General features: G+C 53.8%; 1 protein-coding gene across 1 annotated transcript in view; it reads right to left on the bottom strand.

Moving 5' to 3' along the window:
• The window catches only part of LOC140429089 (beta-1,3-galactosyltransferase 5-like), a 30,707-nt gene extending 13,050 nt beyond the window's left edge, over positions 1-17,657 (bottom strand). The window contains exon 1 of the mRNA XM_072515653.1: positions 17,581-17,657. The gene's annotated coding sequence lies outside the window, so the exon portion shown is untranslated. The remainder of the gene's footprint in view (positions 1-17,580) is intronic.
• Between the last annotated feature and the right edge of the window lie 707 nt (positions 17,658-18,364).

Here is an 18,364-nt window from a genome sequence, read left to right as displayed (position 1 = left end):
AGATCCCAGCACAAACCCACACACAGATCCCAGCACAAACCCACACACAGATCCCAGCACAAACCCACACACACAGATCCCAGCACAAACCCACACACACACAGATCGCAGTACAAACTCCACACACACAGATCCCAGCACAAACCCACACACACAGACCCCAGCACAAACTCACACACACAGATCCCAGCACAAACCCCCACACACAGATCCCAGCACAAACCCACACACACATAGATCCCAGCACAAACCCACACACACACAGATCCCAGCACAAACCCACACACAGATCCCAGCACAAACCCACATACAGATCCCAGCACAAACCAACACACAGATCCCAGCACAAACCCACACACAAATCCCAGCACAAACCCACACACAGATCCCAGCACAAACCCACACACAGGTCCCAGCACAAACCCACACACAGATCCAGCACACACACACAGATCGCAGCACAAACTCACACACACAGACCCCAGCACAAACTCACACACACAGATCTCAGCACAAACCCCCACACACAGATCCCAGCACAAACCCACACACACACAGATCCCAGCACAAACCCACACACACAGATCCCAGCACAAACTCCCACACTCACAGATCCCAGCACAAACCCGCACACACAGATCCCAGCACAAACCCACACACACAGATCCCAGCACAAACCCCCACACACAGATCCCAGCACAAACCCACACACACAGATCCCAGCACAAACCCACACACACACAGATCCCAGCACAAACCCACACACACAGATCCCAGCACAAACTCACACACACAGATCCCAGCACAAACTCACACACACAGACCCTAGCACAAACCCACACACACAGATCCCAGCACAAACCCACACACACACAGATCCCAGCACAAACCCACACACACACAGATCCCAGCACAATCCCACACACACAGATCCCAGCACAAACCCACACACACACAGATCCCAGCACAAACTCACACACACAGACCCCAGCACAAACTCACACACACAGATCCCAGCACAAACCCACACACACAGATCCCAGCACAAACCCACACACACAGATCCCAGCACAAACCCACACACACAGATCCCAGCACAAATTCCCACACACACAGATCCCAGCACAAACCCACACACAGATCCCAGCATAAACCCACACACAGATCCCAGCATAAAACCACACACAGGGCCCAGCACAAACCCACACACACATCCAGCACAAACCCACTCACAGATCCCAGCACAAACCCACACACAGATCCCAGCACAAACCCACACACAGATCCCAGCACAAACCCACACACAGATCCCAGCACAAACCCACACACACAGATCCCAGCACAAACCCACACACACACAGATCGCAGTACAAACTCCACACACACAGATCCCAGCACAAACCCACACACACAGACCCCAGCACAAACTCACACACACAGATCCCAGCACAAACCCCCACACACAGATCCCAGCACAAACCCACACACACACAGATCCCAGCACAAACCCACACACACACAGATCCCAGCACAAACCCACACACAGATCCCAGCACAAACCCACACACAGATCCCAGCACAAACCAACACACAGATCCCAGCACAAACCCACACACAGGTCCCAGCACAAACCCACACACAGATCCAGCACACACACACAGATCGCAGCACAAACTCACACACACAGACCCCAGCACAAACTCACACACACAGATCTCAGCACAAACCCCCACACACAGATCCCAGCACAAACCCACACACACACAGATCCCAGAACAAACCCACACACACAGATCCCAGCACAAACTCCCACACTCACAGATCCCAGAGCAAACCCGCACACACAGATCCCAGCACAAACCCACACACACAGATCCCAGCACAAACCCCCACACACAGATCCCAGCACAAACCCACACACACAGATCCCAGCACAAACCCACACACACACAGATCCCAGCACAAACCCACACACACAGATCCCAGCACAAACTCACACACACAGATCCCAGCACAAACTCACACACACAGACCCTAGCACAAACCCACACACACAGATCCCAGCACAAACCCACACACACACAGATCCCAGCACAAACCCACACACACACAGATCCCAGCACAAACCCACACACACAGATCCCAGCACAAACCCACACACACACAGATCCCAGCACAAACTCACACACACAGATCCCAGCACAAACTCACACACACAGATCCCAGCACAAACCCACACACACAGATCCCAGCACAAACCCACACACACAGATCCCAGCACAAACCCACACACACAGATCCCAGCACAAATTCCCACACACACAGATCCCAGCACAAACCCACACACACAAATCCCAGCACAAACCCCCACACACAGATCCCAGCACAAACCCACACACAGATCCCAGCACAAACTCACACACACACCCCAGCACAAACCCACGCACACACAGATCCCAGCACAAACCCCCTCACACTGATCCCAGCACAAACTCACACACACAGATCCCAGCACAAACCCCACACACACAGATCCCAGCACAAACCCCCACACACAGATCCCAGCACAAACCCACACACACAGATCCCAGCACAAACTCACACACACACAGATCCCAGCACAAACCCCCACACACAGATCCCAGCACAAAACCACACACAGATCCCAGCACAAACCCACACACACAGACCCCAGCACAAACCCACACACACACAGATCCCAGCACAAACTCCAGCACACACAGAACGCAGTACAAACCCCACACACACAGATCCCAGCACAAACTCCCGCACACACAGATCGCAGTACAAACCCCACACACACAGATCCCAGCACAAACTCCCGCACACACAGATCGCAGTACAAACCCCACACACACAGATCCCAGCACAAACTCCCGCACACACAGATCGCAGTGCAAACCCCACACACACAGATCCCAGCACAAACCCACACACACAGATCCCAGCACAAACTCCCGCACACACAGATCGCAGTACAAACCCCACACACACAGATCCCAGCACAAACGCCCTCACACAGATCCCAGCACAAACCCACACACACAGATCCCAGCACAAACTCCCGCACACACAGATCCCAGCACAAACCCACACACACAGATCCCAGCACAAACCGCACAAACCCCCACACACAGATCCCAGCACAAACCCACACACAGATCCAAGCATAAACCCACATACATACAGATCCCAGGACAAACCCACACACAGATCCCAGCACAAACCCACACACACAGATCCCAGCACAAACCCACACACACAGATCCCAGCACAAACCCCCACACACAGATCCCAGCACAAACCCACACACACAGATCCCAGCACAAACCCACACACACAGATCCCAGCATAAACCCACACACACAGATCCCAGCACAAACCCACACACACAGATCCCAGCACAAACCCACACACACAGATCCCAGCACAAACCCCCACACACAGATCCCAGCATAAACCCACATACATACAGATCCCAGCACAAACCCACACACAGATCCCAGCACAAACCCACACACAGAGGTCCCAGCACAAACCCACACACACAGATCCCAGCACAAACCCCCACACACAGATCCCAGCACAAACCCACACACAGATCCCAGCACAAACCCACATACATACAGATCCCAGCACAAACCCACATACAGATCCCAGCATAAACCCACATACATACAGATCCCAGCACAAACCCACACACAGATCCCAGCACAAACCCCCACACACAGATCCCAGCACAAACCCACACACACAGATCCCAGCACAATCCCCCACACACAGATCCCAGCACAAACCCACACACACAGATCCCAGCACAAACCCCCACACACAGATCCCAGCACAAACCCACACACAGATCCCAGCACAAACCCACACACACAGATCCCAGCACAAACCCACACACACAGATCCCAGCACAAACCCACACACACAGATCTCAGCACAAACCCACACACACAGATCCCAGCACAAACCCACACACACAGATCCCAGCACAAACCCACACACACACAGATCCCAGCATAAACCCCACACACACAGATCCCAGCACAAACCCACACACACACAGATCCCAGCACAAACCCCCCACACACAGATCCCAGCACAAACCCACACACACACAGATCCCAGCACAAACCCCCACACACAGATCCCAGCACAAACCCACACACACAGATCCCAGCACAAACCCACACACACACAGATCCCAGCACAAACCCACACACACAGATCCCAGCACAAACCCACACACACACAGATCCCAGCACAAACCCCACACACACAGATCCCAGCACAAACCCACACACACAGATCCCAGCACAAACTCCCACACACACAGATCCCAGCACAAACCCCCACACACAGATCTCAGCACAAACCCACACACACACAGATCCCAGCACAAACCCACACACACACAGATCCCAGCACAAACCCACACACACAGATCCCAGCACAAACCCCCACACACAGATCCCAGCACAAACCCCCACACACAGATCTCAGCACAAACCCACACACACAGATCCCAGCACAAACCCCCACACACAGATCCCAGCACAAACCCCAACACACAGATCTCAGCACAAACCCACACACACACAGATCCCAGCACAAACCCCCCACACACAGATCCCAGCACAAATCCACACACACAGATCCCAGCACAAACCCCACACACACAGATCCCAGCACAAATCCACACACACAGATCCCAGCACAAACTCCCACACACACAGATCCCAGCACAAACCCACACACAGATCCCAGCATAAACCCACACACAGATCCCAGCATAAAACCACACACAGGGCCCAGCACAAACCCACACACACATCCAGCACAAACCCACTCACAGATCCCAGCACAAACCCACACACAGATCCCAGCACAAACCCACACACAGATCCCAGCACAAACCCACACACAGATCCCAGCACAAACCCACACACACAGATCCCAGCACAAACCCACACACACACAGATCGCAGTACAAACTCCACGCACACAGATCCCAGCACAAACCCACACACACAGACCCCAGCACAAACTCACACACACAGATCCCAGCACAAACCCCCACACACAGATCCCAGCACAAACCCACACACACACAGATCCCAGCACAAACCCAGACACACACAGATCCCAGCACAAACCCACACACAGATCCCAGCACAAACCCACACACAGATCCCAGCACAAACCAACACACAGATCCCAGCACAAACCCACACACAGATCCCAGCACAAACCCACACACAGATCCCAGCACAAACCCACACACAGGTCCCAGCACAAACCCACACACAGATCCAGCACACACACACAGATCGCAGCACAAACTCACACACACAGACCCCAGCACAAACTCACACACACAGATCTCAGCACAAACCCCCACACACAGATCCCAGCACAAACCCACACACACACAGATCCCAGCACAAACCCACACACACAGATCCCAGCACAAACTCCCACACTCACAGATCCCAGCACAAACCCGCACACACAGATCCCAGCACAAACCCACACACACAGATCACAGCACAAACCCCCACACACAGATCCCAGCACAAACCCACACACACAGATCCCAGCACAAACCCACACACACACAGATCCCAGCACAAACCCACACACACAGATCCCAGCACAAACTCACACACACAGATCCCAGCACAAACTCACACACACAGACCCTAGCACAAACCCACACACACAGATCCCAGCACAAACCCACACACACACAGATCCCAGCACAAACCCACACACACACAGATCCCAGCACAAATCCACACACACAGATCCCAGCACAAACCCACACACACACAGATCCCAGCACAAACTCACACACACAGATCCCAGCACACACACACAGATCGCAGCACAAACTCACACACACAGACCCCAGCACAAACTCACACACACAGATCTCAGCACAAACCCCCACACACAGATCCCAGCACAAACCCACACACACACAGATCCCAGAACAAACCCACACACACAGATCCCAGCACAAACTCCCACACTCACAGATCCCAGAGCAAACCCGCACACACAGATCCCAGCACAAACCCACACACACAGATCCCAGCACAAACCCCCACACACAGATCCCAGCACAAACCCACACACACAGATCCCAGCACAAACCCACACACACACAGATCCCAGCACAAACCCACACACACAGATCCCAGCACAAACTCACACACACAGATCCCAGCACAAACTCACACACACAGACCCTAGCACAAACCCACACACACAGATCCCAGCACAAACCCACACACACACAGATCCCAGCACAAACCCACACACACACAGATCCCAGCACAAACCCACACACACAGATCCCAGCACAAACCCACACACACACAGATCCCAGCACAAACTCACACACACAGATCCCAGCACAAACTCACACACACAGATCCCAGCACAAACCCACACACACAGATCCCAGCACAAACCCACACACACAGATCCCAGCACAAACCCACACACACAGATCCCAGCACAAATTCCCACACACACAGATCCCAGCACAAACCCACACACACAAATCCCAGCACAAACCCCCACACACAGATCCCAGCACAAACCCACACACAGATCCCAGCACAAACTCACACACACACCCCAGCACAAACCCACGCACACACAGATCCCAGCACAAACCCCCTCACACTGATCCCAGCACAAACTCACACACACAGATCCCAGCACAAACCCCACACACACAGATCCCAGCACAAACCCCCACACACAGATCCCAGCACAAACCCACACACACAGATCCCAGCACAAACTCACACACACACAGATCCCAGCACAAACCCCCACACACAGATCCCAGCACAAAACCACACACAGATCCCAGCACAAACCCACACACACAGACCCCAGCACAAACCCACACACACACAGATCCCAGCACAAACTCCAGCACACACAGAACGCAGTACAAACCCCACACACACAGATCCCAGCACAAACTCCCGCACACACAGATCGCAGTACAAACCCCACACACACAGATCCCAGCACAAACTCCCGCACACACAGATCGCAGTACAAACCCCACACACACAGATCCCAGCACAAACTCCCGCACACACAGATCGCAGTGCAAACCCCACACACACAGATCCCAGCACAAACCCACACACACAGATCCCAGCACAAACTCCCGCACACACAGATCGCAGTACAAACCCCACACACACAGATCCCAGCACAAACGCCCTCACACAGATCCCAGCACAAACCCACACACACAGATCCCAGCACAAACTCCCGCACACACAGATCCCAGCACAAACCCACACACACAGATCCCAGCACAAACCGCACAAACCCCCACACACAGATCCCAGCACAAACCCACACACAGATCCAAGCATAAACCCACATACATACAGATCCCAGGACAAACCCACACACAGATCCCAGCACAAACCCACACACACAGATCCCAGCACAAACCCACACACACAGATCCCAGCACAAACCCCCACACACAGATCCCAGCACAAACCCACACACACAGATCCCAGCACAAACCCACACACACAGATCCCAGCATAAACCCACACACACAGATCCCAGCACAAACCCACACACACAGATCCCAGCACAAACCCACACACACAGATCCCAGCACAAACCCCCACACACAGATCCCAGCATAAACCCACATACATACAGATCCCAGCACAAACCCACACACAGATCCCAGCACAAACCCACACACAGAGGTCCCAGCACAAACCCACACACACAGATCCCAGCACAAACCCCCACACACAGATCCCAGCACAAACCCACACACAGATCCCAGCACAAACCCACATACATACAGATCCCAGCACAAACCCACATACAGATCCCAGCATAAACCCACATACATACAGATCCCAGCACAAACCCACACACAGATCCCAGCACAAACCCCCACACACAGATCCCAGCACAAACCCACACACACAGATCCCAGCACAATCCCCCACACACAGATCCCAGCACAAACCCACACACACAGATCCCAGCACAAACCCCCACACACAGATCCCAGCACAAACCCACACACAGATCCCAGCACAAACCCACACACACAGATCCCAGCACAAACCCACACACACAGATCCCAGCACAAACCCACACACACAGATCTCAGCACAAACCCACACACACAGATCCCAGCACAAACCCACACACACAGATCCCAGCACAAACCCACACACACACAGATCCCAGCATAAACCCCACACACACAGATCCCAGCACAAACCCACACACACACAGATCCCAGCACAAACCCCCCACACACAGATCCCAGCACAAACCCACACACACACAGATCCCAGCACAAACCCCCACACACAGATCCCAGCACAAACCCACACACACAGATCCCAGCACAAACCCACACACACACAGATCCCAGCACAAACCCACACACACAGATCCCAGCACAAACCCACACACACACAGATCCCAGCACAAACCCCACACACACAGATCCCAGCACAAACCCACACACACAGATCCCAGCACAAACTCCCACACACACAGATCCCAGCACAAACCCCCACACACAGATCTCAGCACAAACCCACACACACACAGATCCCAGCACAAACCCACACACACACAGATCCCAGCACAAACCCACACACACAGATCCCAGCACAAACCCCCACACACAGATCCCAGCACAAACCCCCACACACAGATCTCAGCACAAACCCACACACACAGATCCCAGCACAAACCCCCACACACAGATCCCAGCACAAACCCCAACACACAGATCTCAGCACAAACCCACACACACACAGATCCCAGCACAAACCCCCCACACACAGATCCCAGCACAAATCCACACACACAGATCCCAGCACAAACCCCACACACACAGATCCCAGCACAAATCCACACACACAGATCCCAGCACAAACTCCCACACACACAGATCCCAGCACAAACCCACACACAGATCCCAGCATAAACCCACACACAGATCCCAGCATAAAACCACACACAGGGCCCAGCACAAACCCACACACACATCCAGCACAAACCCACTCACAGATCCCAGCACAAACCCACACACAGATCCCAGCACAAACCCACACACAGATCCCAGCACAAACCCACACACAGATCCCAGCACAAACCCACACACACAGATCCCAGCACAAACCCACACACACACAGATCGCAGTACAAACTCCACGCACACAGATCCCAGCACAAACCCACACACACAGACCCCAGCACAAACTCACACACACAGATCCCAGCACAAACCCCCACACACAGATCCCAGCACAAACCCACACACACACAGATCCCAGCACAAACCCAGACACACACAGATCCCAGCACAAACCCACACACAGATCCCAGCACAAACCCACACACAGATCCCAGCACAAACCAACACACAGATCCCAGCACAAACCCACACACAGATCCCAGCACAAACCCACACACAGATCCCAGCACAAACCCACACACAGGTCCCAGCACAAACCCACACACAGATCCAGCACACACACACAGATCGCAGCACAAACTCACACACACAGACCCCAGCACAAACTCACACACACAGATCTCAGCACAAACCCCCACACACAGATCCCAGCACAAACCCACACACACACAGATCCCAGCACAAACCCACACACACAGATCCCAGCACAAACTCCCACACTCACAGATCCCAGCACAAACCCGCACACACAGATCCCAGCACAAACCCACACACACAGATCACAGCACAAACCCCCACACACAGATCCCAGCACAAACCCACACACACAGATCCCAGCACAAACCCACACACACACAGATCCCAGCACAAACCCACACACACAGATCCCAGCACAAACTCACACACACAGATCCCAGCACAAACTCACACACACAGACCCTAGCACAAACCCACACACACAGATCCCAGCACAAACCCACACACACACAGATCCCAGCACAAACCCACACACACACAGATCCCAGCACAAATCCACACACACAGATCCCAGCACAAACCCACACACACACAGATCCCAGCACAAACTCACACACACAGATCCCAGCACAAACTCACACACACAGATCCCAGCACAAACCCACACACACAGATCCCAGCACAAACCCACACACACAGATCCCAGCACAAACCCACACACACAGATCCCAGCACAAATTCCCACACACACAGATCCCAGCACAAACCCACACACACAAATCCCAGCACAAACCCCCACACACAGATCCCAGCACAAACCCACACACAGATCCCAGCACAAACTCACACACACAGACCCCAGCACAAACCCACGCACACACAGATCCCAGCACAAACCCCCTCACACTGATCCCAGCACAAACTCACACACACAGATCCCAGCACAAACCCCACACACACAGATCCCAGCACAAACCCCCACACACAGATCCCAGCACAAACCCACAGACACAGATCCCAGCACAAACTCACACACACACAGATCCCAGCACAAACCCCCACACACAGATCCCAGCACAAACCCACACACAGATCCCAGCACAAACCCACACACACAGACCCCAGCACAAACCCACACACACACAGATCCCAGCACAAACTCCAGCACACACAGAACGCAGTACAAACCCCACACACACAGATCCCAGCACAAACTCCCGCACACACAGATCACAGTACAAACCCCACACACACAGATCCCAGCACAAACTCCCGCACACACAGATCGCAGTACAAACCCCACACACACAGATCGCAGCACAAACTCCCGCACACACAGATCGCAGTGCAAACCCCACACACACAGATCCCAGCACAAACCCACACACACAGATCCCAGCACAAACTCCCGCACACACAGATCGCAGTACAAACCCCACACACACAGATCCCAGCACAAACGCCCTCACACAGATCCCAGCACAAACCCACACACACAGATCCCAGCACAAACTCCCGCACACACAGATCCCAGCACAAACCCACACACACAGATCCCAGCACAAACCGCACAAACCCCCACACACAGATCCCAGCACAAACCCACACACAGATCCAAGCATAAACCCACATACATACAGATCCCAGGACAAACCCACACCCAGATCCCAGCACAAACCCACACACACAGATCCCAGCACAAACCCACACACACAGATCCCAGCACAAACCCCCACACACAGATCCCAGCACAAACCCACACACACAGATCCCAGCACAAACCCACACACACAGATCCCAGCATAAACCCACACACACAGATCCCAGCACAAACCCACACACACAGATCCCAGCACAAACCCACACACACAGATCCCAGCACAAACCCCCACACACAGATCCCAGCATAAACCCACATACATACAGATCCCAGCACAAACCCACACACAGATCCCAGCACAAACCCACACACAGAGGTCCCAGCACAAACCCACACACACAGATCCCAGCACAAACCCCCACACACAGATCCCAGCACAAATTCACACACAGATCCCAGCACAAACCCACATACATACAGATCCCAGCACAAACCCACATACAGATCCCAGCATAAACCCACATACATACAGATCCCAGCACAAACCCACACACAGATCCCAGCACAAACCCCCACACACAGATCCCAGCACAAACCCACACACACAGATCCCAGCACAAACCCCCACACACAGATCCCAGCACAAACCCACACACACAGATCCCAGCACAAACCCCCACACACAGATCCCAGCACAAACCCACACACAGATCCCAGCACAAACCCACACACACAGATCCCAGCACAAACCCACACACACAGATCCCAGCACAAACCCACACACACAGATCTCAGCACAAACCCACACACACAGATCCCAGCACAAACCCACACACACAGATCCCAGCACAAATCCACACACACACAGATCCCAGCACAAACCCCACACACACAGATCCCAGCACAAACCCACACACACACAGATCCCAGCACAAACCCCCCACACACAGATCCCAGCACAAACCCACACACACACAGATCCCAGCACAAACCCCCACACACAGATCCCAGCACAAACCCACACACACAGATCCCAGCACAAACCCACACACACACAGATCCCAGCACAAACCCACACACACAGATCCCAGCACAAACCCACACACACACAGATCCCAGCACAAACCCCACACACACAGATCCCAGCACAAACCCACACACACAGATCCCAGCACAAACTCCCACACACACAGATCCCAGCACAAACCCCCACACACAGATCCCAGCACAAACCCACACACACACAGATCCCAGCACAAACCCACACACACAGATCCCAGCACAAACCCCCACGCACACAGATCCCAGCACAAACTCCACACACACAGATCCCAGCACAAACCCACACACACACAGATCCCAGCACAAACCCCCCACACACAGATCCCAGCACAAATCCACACACACAGATCCCAGCACAAACCCCACACACACAGATCCCAGCACAAATCCACACACACAGATCCCAGCACAAACTCCCACACACACAGATCCCAGCACAAACCCCACACACACAGATCCCAGCACAAACCCACACACACACAGATCCCAGCACAAACCCCACACACACAGATCCCAGCACAAACCCACACACACACAGATCCCAGCACAAACCCCCACACACAGATCCCAGCACAAACCCACACACACAGATCCCAGCACAAACCCACACACACAGATCCCAGCACAAACCCACACACACACAGATCCCAGCACAAACCCACACACACACAGATCCCAGCACAAACCCACACACACACAGATCCCAGCACAAACCCACACACACAGATCCCAGCACAAACCCACACACACAGATCCCAGCACAAACTCCCACACACACAGATCGCAGCACAAACCCACACACACAGATCTCAGCACAAACCCTCTCACACACAGATCCCAGCACAAACCCACACACACAGATCCCAGCACAAACCCCCACACACAGATCCCAGCACAAACCCCCACACACAGATCTCAGCACAAACCCACACACACACAGATCCCAGCACAAACCCACACACACAGATCCCAGCACAAACCCACACACACACAGATCCCAGCACAAACCCACACACACAGATCCCAGCACAAACCCACACACACAGATCCCAGCACAAACCCACACACACAGATCCCAGCACAAACCCACACACACAGATCCCAGCACAAACCCACACACACACAGATCCCAGCACAAACCCACACACACAGATACCAGCACAAACCCACACACACAGATCCCAGCACAAACCCACACACACAGATCCCAGCACAAACCCCCACACACAGATCTCAGCACAAACCCACACACACAGATCCCAGCACAAACCCCACACACACAGATCCCAGCACAAACCCCCACACACAGATCCCAGCACAAACCCACACACACAGATCCCAGCACAAACCCCCACACACAGATCCCAGCACAAACCCACACACACAGATCCCAGTACAAACCCCACACACACAGATCCCAGCACAAACCCACACACACAGATCCCAGCACAAACCCCCTCACACAGATCCCAGCACAAACCCCCTCACACAGATCCCAGCACAAACCCCCTCACACAGATCCCAGCACAAACCCACACACACAAATCCCAGCACAAACCCCCTCACACAGATCCCAGCACAAACCCTCTCACACACAGATCCCAGCACAAACTCCCACACACACAGATCCCAGCACAAACCCACACACACAGATCCCAGCACAAACCCACACACACACAGATCCCAGCACAAACCCACACACACACAGATCCCAGCACAAACCCACACACACAGATCCCAGCACAAACCCCCACGCACACAGATCCCAGCACAAACTCCACACACACAGATCCCAGCACAAACCCACACACACAGATCCCAGCACAAACCCACACACACACAGATCTCAGCACAAACCCACACACACAGATCCCAGCACAAACCCAATCCCACACAGATCTCAGCACAAACCCACACACAGATCCCAGCACAAACCCACACACACAGATCCCAGCACAAACCCACACACACACAGATCCCAGCACAAACCCCCTCACACTGATCCCAGCACAAACCCACACACACAGATCCCAGCACAAAACCCCACACACACAGATCCCAGCACAAACCCACACACACAGATCCCAGCACAAACCCACATGCAGTGGCAGCACGGTATACATGCAGTGGCAGCACAGTGGTTAGCACTGTTGCTTCACAGCGCCAGGGTCCCGGGTTCGATTCCCGGCTTGGGTCACGGTCTGTGCGGAGTCTGCGCGTTCTCCCCGTGTGTGCGTGGGTTTCCTCCGTGTGCTCCGGTTCCCCCCCACAAGTCCCGAAAGACGTGCTGTTAGGTGAATCAAACCTATACACATTGACAAGCATAAACCCACACAGAGTTTGCAGGACAAAAACATACACAGTCCCAGCACAAAGATGTACACAGTCCCAGCACAAACCCATACACACAGTCCCAACACAAATGCACACGTAGATCCCAGCACAAACCCGACACACACAGATCCCAGCACAAACCCACACACACAGATTCCAGCACAAACCCCCACACACAGATCCCAGCACAAACCCACACACACACAGATCCCAGCACAAACCCACACACACAGATTCCAGCACAAACCCCCACACACAGATCCCAGCACAAACCCACACACACACAGATCCCAGCACAAACCCACAAACACAGATACCAGCACAAAACCTCTCACACAGATCCCAGCACAAACCCACACACACGGATCCCAGCACAAACCCACAAACACACAGATCCCAGCACAAACCCACACACAGATCCCAGCACAAACCCCCAAACACAGATCCCAGCACAAACCCACACACACAGATCCCAGCTCAAACCCACACACACAGATCCCAGCACAAACCCCCACACACAGATCCCAGCACAAACCCACACACACAGATCCCAGCACAAACTCACACACACACAGATCCCAGCACAAACCCACACACACAGATCCCAGCACAAACCCCCACACACAGGTCCGAGCACAAACCCCCACACACAGATCCCAGCACAAACCCACACACACAGATTCCAGCACAAACCCCCACACACAGATCCCAGCACAAACCCCCACACACAGATCCCAGCACAAACCCTCTCACACAGTTCCCAGCACAAACCCACACACAGATCCAGCACAACCCCATAGTTCCCAGCACAAACCCACACACAAATCCCAGCACAAACCCACACACAGATCCCAGCACAAATCCACACACAGGTCCCTGCACAACCCACACACAGGTCCCAGCACAAACACACAGATCCCAGCACAAACCCACACACAGGTCCCAGCACAACCCACCACACAGATCCCAGCACAATCCCACACAGATCCCAGCACAAACCCACACACACAGATCCCAGCACAAACCCACACACACACAGATCCCAGCACAAACCCACACACAGATCCCAGCACAAACCCCCAAACACACAGATCCCAGCACAAACCCACACACACAGATCCCAGCACAAACCCACACACACAGATCCCAGCACAAACCCACACACACATATCCCAGCACAAACCCCCACACACAGATCCCAGCACAACCCCACACACAGATCCCAGCACAAACCCTCTCACACAGATCCCAGCACAAACCCACACACACAGATCCCAGCATAAACCCCCACACACAGATCCCAGCACAAACCCACACACACAGATCCCAGCACAAACCCACACACACACAGATCCCAGCACAAACCCACACACAGATCCCAGCACAAACCCCCAAACACACAGATCCCAGCACAAACCCACACACACAGATCCCAGCACAAACCCACACACACAGATCCCAGCACAAACCCACACACACAGATCCCAGCACAAACCCACACACACAGATCCCAGCACAACCCCACACACAGATCCCAGCACAAACCCTCTCACACAGATCCCAGCACAAACCCACACACACACACAGATCCCAGCACAAACCCACACACACAGATCCCAGCATAAACCCCCACACACAGATCCCAGCACAAACCCACACACACAGATCCCAGCACAAACCCATCACACACAGATCCCAGCACAACTCCACACACACACACAGATCCCAGCACAAACCCCCACACACACACACAGATCCGAGCACAACCCCTCTCACACAGACTCCAGCACAAACCCCCACACACAGATCAGAGCACAAACCCCCACACACAGATCCCAGCACAAACCCTCTCACACAGTTCCCAGCACAAACCCACACACAGATCCAGCACAAACCCCCACACACAGATCCCAGCACAAACCCTCTCACACAGTTCCCAGCACAAACCCACACACAGATCCAGCACAACCCCATAGTTCCCAGCACAAACCCACACACAAATCCCAGCACAAACCCACACACAGATCCCAGCACAAATCCACACACAGGTCCCTGCACAACCCACACACAGGTCCCAGCACAAACACACAGATCCCAGCACAAATCCACACACAGGTCCCAGCACAACCCACCACACAGATCCCAGCACAATCCCACACAGATCCCAGCACAAACCCACACACACAGATCCCAGCACAAACCCACACACACACAGATCCCAGCACAAACCCACACACAGATCCCAGCACAAACCCCCAAACACACAGATCCCAGCACAAACCCACACACACAGATCCCAGCACAAACCCACACACACAGATCCCAGCACAAACCCACACACACATATCCCAGCACAAACCCCCACACACAGATCCCAGCACAACCCCACACACAGATCCCAGCACAAACCCTCTCACACAGATCCCAGCACAAACCCACACACACAGATCCCAGCATAAACCCCCACACACAGATCCCAGCACAAACCCACACACACAGATCCCAGCACAAACCCATCACACACAGATCCCAGCACAACTCCACACACACACAGATCCCAGCACAAACCCCCCCACACACACACAGATCCCAGCACAAACCCTCTCACACAGACTCCAGCACAAACCCCCACACACCGATCCCAGCACAAACACACACACAGATCAGAGCACAAACCCCCACACACAGATCCCAGCACAAACCCTCTCACACAGTTCCCAGCACAAACCCACACACAGATCCAGCACAACCCCATAGTTCCCAGCACAAACCCACACACAAATCCCAGCACAAACCCACACACAGATCCCAGCACAAATCCACACACAGGTCCCCCTGCACAACCCACACACAGGTCCCAGCACAAACACACAGATCCCAGCACAAACCCACACACAGGTCCCAGCACAACCCACCACACAGATCCCAGCACAATCCCACACAGATCCCAGCACAAATCCACACACACAATCCCAGCACAAACCCACACACACTCACAGATCCCAGCACAAACCCACACACACGGATCCCAGCACAACACCACACACACAAACACAGATCCCGGCACAACCTGAAATGCAGACTGGGCTGCGTAAAGTATTCCTCCCGCTGCTCCTGGGGCGCTCGGCAAACTTGCCCAACTCTCCGCCTCCGCAGACACGCCCCTGTCTCTGAGTGACAGCTGGATGGCCCAATCGGCGCTCCGGCTGCTCTGAGTGACAGCGCTGGCCGGGTGCAGGCAGCCAATGGCTGGAGGGGGGGGGGGGCTGGATGGGGAAATTGTCACATTGCTGGGGATGTCTCTCTGAGTCAGTTTCCCAGCTGCGATACACCGCTTGAAATTAACCTACTTTGCAAATGAGTTCATTTCAAATGAAAGCCACTGAAGGACAAGAGATTAAACGCCGGATTCCTGTTCAATCAGACAGTCAGAGTGGAGTCTTGATCTTCCTCACTCTGAAGGTTGCTCCTTGCCCTCAGATCTGGGGGATTTTTCCGCAATCAGAACAGTTTTATCATCGACCGCATTGTTGTTGGGATTTGTTCGGTTTGTGTGAAATGTGGAAGAATGCTAAACACCCAGTTTCACTCTGGAAAAGTCCCCAGGCCAAATACTGTACCAGCACAAAACCCTGGCATTTCTTTCCTTTATTCATTCCTGGGGTGTGGCTGGGCCAGCATTTGCTGCCCCTTACTGGGGACATTTAATTGTTGTGTGGGTCTGGAGTCACATGGAGGCCAGACCAGGTAAGTTCCTTCCCTAAAGGACATGAGTGACCCAGGTGGGTTGCCTCCTCAAATATGGGGATCTATGGACATGCATCACATGGTCCCTCCGGTCCGCTGTACTTCCT

This window comes from Scyliorhinus torazame, chromosome 9, assembly GCF_047496885.1.
Source record: "Scyliorhinus torazame isolate Kashiwa2021f chromosome 9, sScyTor2.1, whole genome shotgun sequence".
NCBI lineage: Eukaryota > Metazoa > Chordata > Chondrichthyes > Carcharhiniformes > Scyliorhinidae > Scyliorhinus > Scyliorhinus torazame.
Note: the sequence above shows the minus strand (reverse complement) of the source record. Positions and strands in the feature narration are given on the sequence as shown.